Below are 9,109 nucleotides of genomic sequence, written 5' to 3' on the forward strand. Positions count from 1 at the left end.
GCTCCCGGGGACTAAGCACAAGCCCGCCCGTGCTTACCTAGCTCCCGGAGACCCGGTCCCTCTCGGGCGGGTAACAAGGGAAAGTGTTCAGTGTTTAAGCATAGGTATTGAAACAAGGCGGGCTTGTGCTTACTCACTGATCTGGAATAGCTACAATATAAAAAAACATTGAGAAATGGATGTGGTTAATTAATAGTAAGTGGAATCTAAAACAATGTACTAAAATAAACTAGCTCATAAAAATAAAAAGGAACTGGTTTACAGACCAAGACCATATGTCTTATATGCATGTTACACACATGCACTGGACTTTTTTTCATGCACAGTGTTTTACCTTTTCCATGACGCGGGAGTTATTTAAATTTACAAATAGTTTTTATTTGACAGCATGCTAAACCATTCATTTACTATGTTCTATGATGAAATTTCATATGGAAAAAATGCCTCAAGATTCTAGTTTCTTATGATCTGAGCTTAATTTTGACTTAAAAACAAAGTTTTCCCTAAAATCCAAAAGACTCTGGTTCATACTATCAAATACAGTCAGGTCTTGGAGATCTTTATACAGCCTTTGTTTCTTTATTCAGCAGCTACAATACAGCTTTTGTTAAGTCCAAGGAGCTCTGGTGGTACAGTGGTTAAAGCATTTGGCTATAAACCAAAAGGTTGGCAGTGTGAACCCACCAGCTTCTCCATGGCAGAAAGATGAAGTAGTCTGCTTCTGTAAAGATTTACAGCATTGGGAACCCTAAACAAAAAACAAAACCAAATTCACTGTCATCGAGTTGAATCTGACTCGTAGTGACCCCCATTGGGTTTCCGAGGCTGTAAATCTTTATGGAAGTATATCATCTAATCTTCCTTCCATGAAGCAGCTTGTGGGTTTGAATCACTGACCTTCTGGTTAGCAGCCAATGCCTCGTCCACTATACCATCAAAGCTCCTTAGGGAACCTACTTCCTACTCATAAAGGTGGCTATGAGTTGGAATCGATTTGATGGCAATGGGTTTGGCTTTTTTTTTTTTTGGTTGGCTGGGTCCTGGGAAAAATATAAACAATTCAGAATCTCTGCCCTCAAATCTCAATTTAGAGCCTTCCTGGGACTTCTTCCTCTAAACTCTGCCCTCAAGGAGCAGCAAACATGGGCTTAATTAGCATAAAAATATTTTTGAGTGGAAGAATGAATATAACTTGACAATTAAGAAAAGTAAAGCTTAGGTAAGTTAATTGAAAGCATCTGGAAATGACGCTACCTTCCTGGCTCTCTTAGGTGATACACTCAAAACTAAGTTGATCTACCATTATGATACTGTAAAATCCATGAAGGAAGGGAGACTCTTAAAATGGTTCCGTTACTCTCTTACAAATCATAGAGCAATAGTGTGCTTCTGCATTTCATTACACATTTTGTGCATGAAGAAGTGTTCTCAAATAGGTGAAAGTCTATTGAAAAAGCGATGTCTATTAGGATTTTACTGAGGTTTCCCTCTAGAGAAGAACAGGCCAAAAGGCATTCCTCCAAACCCAGATCTCCATCCATGTTGGCTATATTTATTGAGATACTTTGGAGGTAACAGATTAGAAAAGAAAAGCTTTCTTATAGTATAATAACATCATCATCAGGAAAGATAGAATTTCCTTGGATGTGAACATTGGCAATCACTGGAGATGGGGCTATTTTTTATTATTTTGTTTCCAACACAGCATCTCAGACATGGTAGGTGTTAATAGGTATTTTTTATTGGCTTTCCTTAGTGCTCTTATAAAAAGGATATTACAGATGGGGTTAAAAGAACATGGAAACTTGTTAATGAGAAAAAGAAACACTACCTATATTTAAACTTTTAATGCCTATAACAGTAATACTAAAGACATATATAGTGTGCCACTATTTTTGGTTGACTATGTACTGCTGCAATTGTTTTTATATTATCTCCAGCAAAACTTGACTTGCATGTGATATTAATGATATTGTTCAATAATGTCCACATTTGTTAGATCACCTTTCTTTGCAATCGGCATGAACATGGATCTTTTTCAGTAAGTTGGCCAAGCAGCTGTCTTCCAAATTTCTTCAAATACAAGAGTTAGCACTTCCAGAGTTCCATCCATTTGCTGAAACATCTCAGTTGGTATTCTGCCTAAGGCATATGACTACTAACCAGAAGGCTGGTGGTTCAAACCCACCAGCCACTCCTTGAAAGGGAGACTGAACAATCTACTTCCGTAGTGATACCGCATCACTATGAGTCAGATCCAACTCGAAGGCAGTGAGTTTTGTTTTTCACAAATGCCTTCAGTGTAGCTTAGATTTCTTCCTTCAATGTAGCTTAGATTTCTTCACAAGAAGACTGGGAAGAAAGGCCTGGCAATCTACTTCAGTACTATGTATTCTGGATCATATGCCACCTCCTGAAATGGCTGAACACTGACCAGTTCTTTTTGGTACAGTAACTGTATTTCTTCCATCTTCTTTTGATGCTTCCTGTATTTTTCAATTTTTTGCCCATAGAATCCTTCAATATTGCAGCTCAAGGCTTGAACTTTTCTTCAGATCGTTCAGCTTGAAAATGTCAAGTATGTTTTTCCCTTTTGGTTTTCTACCTCCAGGTCTTTAAAAGACCTGGAGAAATATGGCTACACACTAACAGATACTTATAAGTTTCAGGGATTTCAAATTCCTAGAAACCTATACTTGATTCTAAGGTTAAAAGCATTGCATATTCCTACTCTGATTTGCTATGTATTGAAAAAGGTTAGCTAGCATTCAGAGTCCATGGGGGACCTACCATCCTCATGCAGTGGTAGCAGTTCCTTTTTATAAATAAGAAAACTAAAAGTCAGGGAGGTTAAGTGACTTGTTCAAGGACTAGTAAAGGAAAGAATAGGGAATCTCCTAGTCTCCAAAATGGGTACAATAATGCTCCACAGTGGATAAAATGATGCCTGTCATTCATAGATAAATCCTTCACCCTCTACCCAGCCTGCCAGTATCTAAAGTTTCTCTCCACCCCCTCTGCCCCAAACCCCAGTTTCTGAGGAGTGCTTTGTCTACCTTTTCCCACCCTGAAGCACTCCCCCACCCTCACTCTCAGTTTCCGCTTGGACCCTTTGTCTCCCTCCCTGGGCTTATCTTGTCCCACCTTCCCTTGCGTTTAGTTCCTCTTCAACACTTAGGATTGGTTCTTTTGAAACAGGTTAACGACCTCCTGCATCAAAACACTACTTAAGCACCCTGCGGAGACAGGATGGGGCAGATGCTACTAGCCTCAGCCCATCTGCTGGACAGATGTTTCAACAAAACTTATTTTTCTACCAATTCACCCTGATCTTGTTCTCCTCAGTATTTGACACCTAATAGTCATTTTTAAGATAACTTGTTAAAATTAATATTTTATCACAAATTTAAAAAACCAAGGAAGAGGGAATGGAGAAAAAAGAGAATTGTATTCTATAACTTTTAAGCACCTGAAGATGGGCTGGCTTTTTTCTTTCAGTGCATAAAGTCATGGATTAGGTCACCACAATTCCCAGTTTCTACCACCTCCATCTGTTAGTGGGTCATACTGTTGTGGCTTGCGTATTGCAACGATGCTGGAAGCTATGCCATCAGTATTTCAAATATCAATGGGGTCACCATGGTGGATAAGTTTCAGCAGAATTTCCAGACTAAGACAGACTAGGAAGAATGGCCTGACAATCTACTAAAAATTAGCCACTGAAAATCTTAGACAGAATATTGTTTGACATAGTGCTAGAAGGTGAGCCCCTAGGATGTAAAGTACTAAATAATTGTCATGACGATGGATTCAAATACCATGAGAATGACTGAGGACCAGGCAATGTTTCATTCTGTTATACATAAAGTTGCCTTGAGTCAAAGCCAAATCCACCACAGCTAACAACAATTCCATTTTAGAGAAGAGTATAATCACCTGAAGTTAGATAACTTGCCCAAATTTGGTCAGCTATGCCAGAATGAGGACTTGAACTAGGAGGATGGGCTCCAGAGGCTGTGTTCCTGTCCTCTCTGCTATGTGACCTCTTCCACAGACTCAGCAATCTCTGGCTCCATCTTTCTCTACTGGCAAAATCTTTAACTGAAGTTACAAACGACTCACTTGGAACACACTTGAGAGTATTATCTTGAAGGAACCTTAACATTTCTAGTTCAAAAAATTCAGAGGTCCAGAGTACCCCTTGATGGATGGGAAGCATGAGCCTTATATGCGTTTGTTCAGTTTTGTACATAGATATGAAATGGTTTAAGTTTGACTTAAAAAACGGTCTATCTTTGCATTTTCCTTTTGTGTTGTGTTATATTTCATTAGGTAATAAAGATTCCTTCTCTTCCTCTCCTGGTAATAAGCAGTGATTAATCACAATCACCTGTCACACTTAATTTAGCATTCATTCCGTGAAAGATTTTTCACATGCGCCAAGGTGAAATTTACATTTTAATGCCCATAGATAAAGAAGTATTGCAGTGTGTATTATATTTTTTCCCACTATGAAAACCATTTTCGGGAATTTAGCCTGTTAAATAATCATTCTTTTTATGAGACTACCTCTAAAGATACATATAAATTTTGAAGTCTATAGTATTACTTAGCAATTTTAGTGCTTTACTTTTTGCAGCCAATCATGGAAGACCTGCTTTTATAGCTTTCTCTACAGAGTCATCTTAATTACAGGGAAATTCCTTTACAAATGGCTTTCCATTTGCAGTGCTTCAGCTGGAATCTAAAGTTGGTTTTGTTGGAAATGATGAAAAATTACTCTTTCTAGAACACAGTTAAAGAATCAGAATTGGAGGTGAGCTACATTCTTTTATCATTAGAAAAATTTAAACTTATTATATTATATTCTCCAGTTTATCTCAAAGAGGTTTTAAGAAGCACTTTTTAGAATCTCAGAAATCTAGAAAATTTCTTAAGATAAAAGGAGTCATATAGGCTATCTAATTCATCCACTCACTTAACCAATAAATGAATGAGTTTCACCCCTGCACATGGGCTGCCATTTTATATCCTTCCTGCCACACTCTGCTTCTAGGGTCGTATCCTTCCTCTTATGCTTTTGATACGACCCACGTGAGTGGGAGGTTCTCCGGCCCCCAAACAGGAATTTCTGTTAGTCTTTCTTCCTATCATTTATGACTACCTGGCATTATATGATATATTCATTTGGTTATTGTCTGTCTTCTCCAAAGAATGTAAGTTCCATGAAGCCTAAGACTATGATGTCCTACAGCATCTGGCACAGAGTTGTTTGCTGCCACTGGGTTGGCTCTGACTCATGGCAACCCTAGGTACAACAAAGCAAAACACTGCCTGGGCCTTCATCACCCTCACACCTGCCAGCACATTCAAGTCCATTGTTGTTGCTATCGTGCCAATCCATCTCACCAAGCATTTTCCCCACCCTTCCTGGACCTATACTTCACCCACCTTGATGTTCTCCTCTAGTGATTGAGTCCTCCTGGTGCCATGTCCCAAGCAAACAAGCCAGATAATGTTCTGTTGTGATCCATGGGTTTTTCACTGGTTAATTTTTCGAAGTAGATCACTAGGTCTTTTTTCCTAGTTTGGCTTACTCTGGAAGTTTCACTGAAACCGTCCATCATGGGTGATCCAACTAGTATTTGAAATACTGGTGGCACAGCTTCCAGGAACTTAGTAACATGCATGCTACCACAGCCTGACACGCTGACAGACATGTGGTGTTTGGACAGAGGATTCAATAAATACTTGTTAAATGAAGTCTCAAATTTAATCTTAAACCTTTCCTTATGGTATATATTTTGTTCTTAATATAGTCATATTTACTTTAACCACACTTTTAAAAAAATTGTCTTAATGCCCACATGGTAGAAGATTTCTTAAACAAGATAAGAAACCATAAAAAAGATGAATTCTATACATTAAAATTAAAGGCTTCCAGGTTGTTGTTTGCCATCGAGTCGGCCCCGACTCATAGCGACCCCTCCTTGGGTTTCCGAGGCAGTATCACTACGGAAGTAGGATTGCCCAACCTTCCTTCCAAGGAGTGGCTGGTGGGTTTGAACTGCCAGCCTTCTGGTGAGCAGTCAAGTGCCTTAGGCACTATGCTACCAGAGCTCCTAAAGGCTTCCATAAGGAGCCCTAAGGAGCTCTGGTGATGCAGTGCCTAGGTCGGACCACTGCTAATCAGAATGTTGGCAGTTCAAATCCAGCAGATGCTCTGCAGAAGGAAGGTGGGGTAATTTACTTCTGTAAAGATTTACCACATTGGAAATCCAATGGGGGGGTCGCTGTGAGTTGAAATCAACTTGATGGCAGTGGGTTTATAAGGAGCCTTAGTGGTGCAATAGTTAAGAGCTCGGTTGCTCAGTCTGAACACATGAGCTGCTCTGTGGGAAAAAAAAGACTTGGGATCTATTCCTGTAAAAATTCCAACTGCTACCAAGTTGATTCCATCTCATAGTGGCCCTGTAGGACAGAGGAGAATCGCTCCATAGAATTTCTAAGGCTGTAAATCTTTACAGAGGCAAATGACCTTATCTTTCTCCTCTGGAGTGGCTGGTGGTTTTGAACCACTGACCTTTTGGTTAGCAGCCAAATGCTTTAATCACTGTACCACCAGGACTCCTTTCCATAACTATTACAGCCTGGGAAAAACCTTGGGGCAGTTCTATTGTGTTCTATAGGGTTGCTCTGAGTTGGAGTCAACTTGATGGCACAAAACAAACAAATTTAATTCAACAAAAAAGGCATCATAAATACAAACCACAAATCAAGAAAAGAAAATTGCCATACATATAAGCAACAAAGGATAAGTATCTAGAATCCATAAAGAACTCATATAAATCAAGAAAAATAAATACAAGTAATCCATTAGAAAATATGGTAAGATATACGAACATGTATTTTAAATAACAGAAAACACAAAAGGCTAATAATGGCCAATGAAAGTAAGAGCAGATATTCAATCTCTTTAGGAATTAAAGAAATGAAAATTAACAACCACAACGAGATATCATTTTATATTCACTAGATTGAACAAAAAACCACCTGACAACAGTGTACCAGAGGATGCTCATATGCCACAGACAGGAGGGCACCGGGGCAGTTTGGCCTGGTCCAGCAAAGCTGTCGATGCTACTCTCACAGACCTGCAATTCCACCGCATGATTTGTGCTCTAGAGAAACTCTTGTGGTTGTTTTTAGTTGCCACTGAGTTTCCCACAACTCTTGGGGATTGTGTGTACAACAGAATTAGACCCTTGTGATTCAGAAGGGTTTTCACCAGCTGATTTTTGAAAGTAGATTGCCAGGCCTTTCTTCCTAGTCTGTCTTAGTTCAGAAGCTCCTCTAGAAGCTATTAGTTATCACAGCACCATGTACACTTCCACTGACAGACAGGTGGTGTCTGCACTTGAGGGGCACTGACCAGGGATAGAACCTAGGTCCACAGGGAAGGTGAGAATTCTACCACCAAACCACCACTTCTGTCCAAGAGAAACTCTAGCATGTGTGTAACAGGAGACAAGTCCAAGTACAAGGAAGGTAACTGGGGCATTATTTGTATTAGCAAAAACTGGAAACATGCACGTTGACAGGAGAATAGAAACTATGAAGAAAAGTAGGTGAATAATAAGTTTAGAAGCTCAGCATGGCATTATAACTGGGAAGTTGTAATGGGAAGTATCACAGGAAGCTCAGGGGCTTCACAAAACCAAAACCAAACTTACTGCCATTGAATGAATTCTGAATCATAGCAAACCCCCTTTGGGTTTCTGAGGAAGTAAATCTTTACGGAAGTAGATTGTCCCATCTTCCTTCCATGGAGTGGCTGAAGAGTTTGAACTGCCAACCTTCTGGTTATCAGGTCAAATGCCTTAGGCACCACTCTACCAAAACTCCTTGGGGCTTCACAGGTGCACCAGTATTCTAGTTTTTAAGCTGAGTGGTGGGTCTTTAGATGTCTTCTTCTTACTATTCTATTACTATTACTATTACTATTCTTGAAACATACTCTTATTTTACACATATAGAATATTTATTAAAAGCTAAATAAAGGAAATTAATAACAATATGCAATACCCAAAGCATACAGAGAAAAATTTCTTTCATCTTGGTCTAAAATTTTATTAATAGTTTTATCTCTCTCCTCTTGCTATGTTATTATGCATGTGTGTGTTTAACATAAAATGGTAAAGAGGTAAAGTATTACACTCACTTTCAAGATCTCTGCTTTATTTTGTCCCTTAAAAAACAGCCCTCTGGGAACCAATTTTCCATTAAGATAGCAGAATCCTCTACTGATTTCACAAGTCCTCCTACTCTCGCTCAGTCCTGTAAGACCATCTCCCAGTATGTCTATCATATGATAATGCAGGAGACAGAGAAATGGAAGATCATAAATAAATACAGTATAAAACTTCAAGTTTCAGGGCATAACTGGGACAGATAACTAAGCAAGCAAAATTCTGATATAATAAATTACTTCAACTGCCTAAAAGAGTCAGCTACATAAATCACAATTTTATCAGAAGAGCTACAAAATCCACACCAGCTACCAAATGCACTGTAAAAAGCAGAAAATCTTTTGGATGCTGTCAACCAAGAATCAGCATAGTGTGTGTAAAGTCTGAGGGCCAATTGGATATGTCATAGGCTTATATACATAGCCATGAAGAGCAATGTTTCCCCTTCTGGGTGAGAATGTAGCTGTTCATATGAATACATACAGTCATTTTTGTTATAGCTGGGAGTGGGAGTTACAGTGCGATCTTTAGAAAGGATGAGAGCAAAGGGTTAAAGGAAAATAATGTCCTAATCACTAAGAAACACCATAGTTTACATTCTGCTCCACCAGAGTAAACAAATTATTTTTGGGGCACTGACAAAATGACATACACTGTTTTAGGTATATTCACATAAATCCTTTTATTTAATCCTTAATGTATCATCCTAGACAGGTATTACTTTTACATTTTCTATATGAAAAGAGGGAGCTCTGGTAGCACAGTGGCTAAGGCACTTGACTGCTAACCAGAAGGCTGGCGGTTCAAACCCACCAGCCACTCCTTGGAAGGAAGATGGGGCAATCTACTTCCATAGTGAT

At 39.1% G+C, this 9,109-nt stretch overlaps 1 protein-coding gene across 1 annotated transcript in view; it reads right to left on the bottom strand.

Annotated features, from left to right (window-relative positions):
- Positions 1–9,109, bottom strand: part of GRIP1 (glutamate receptor interacting protein 1) — a 515,267-nt gene that overhangs the window by 276,650 nt on the left and 229,508 nt on the right. The window lies entirely within an intron of this gene.

The sequence above is a fragment of the Orycteropus afer genome, unplaced genomic scaffold (assembly GCF_000298275.1).
Source record: "Orycteropus afer afer isolate SDZICR_OR568_19922 unplaced genomic scaffold, OryAfe1.0 scaffold00097, whole genome shotgun sequence".
NCBI classification, from domain to species: domain Eukaryota; kingdom Metazoa; phylum Chordata; class Mammalia; order Tubulidentata; family Orycteropodidae; genus Orycteropus; species Orycteropus afer.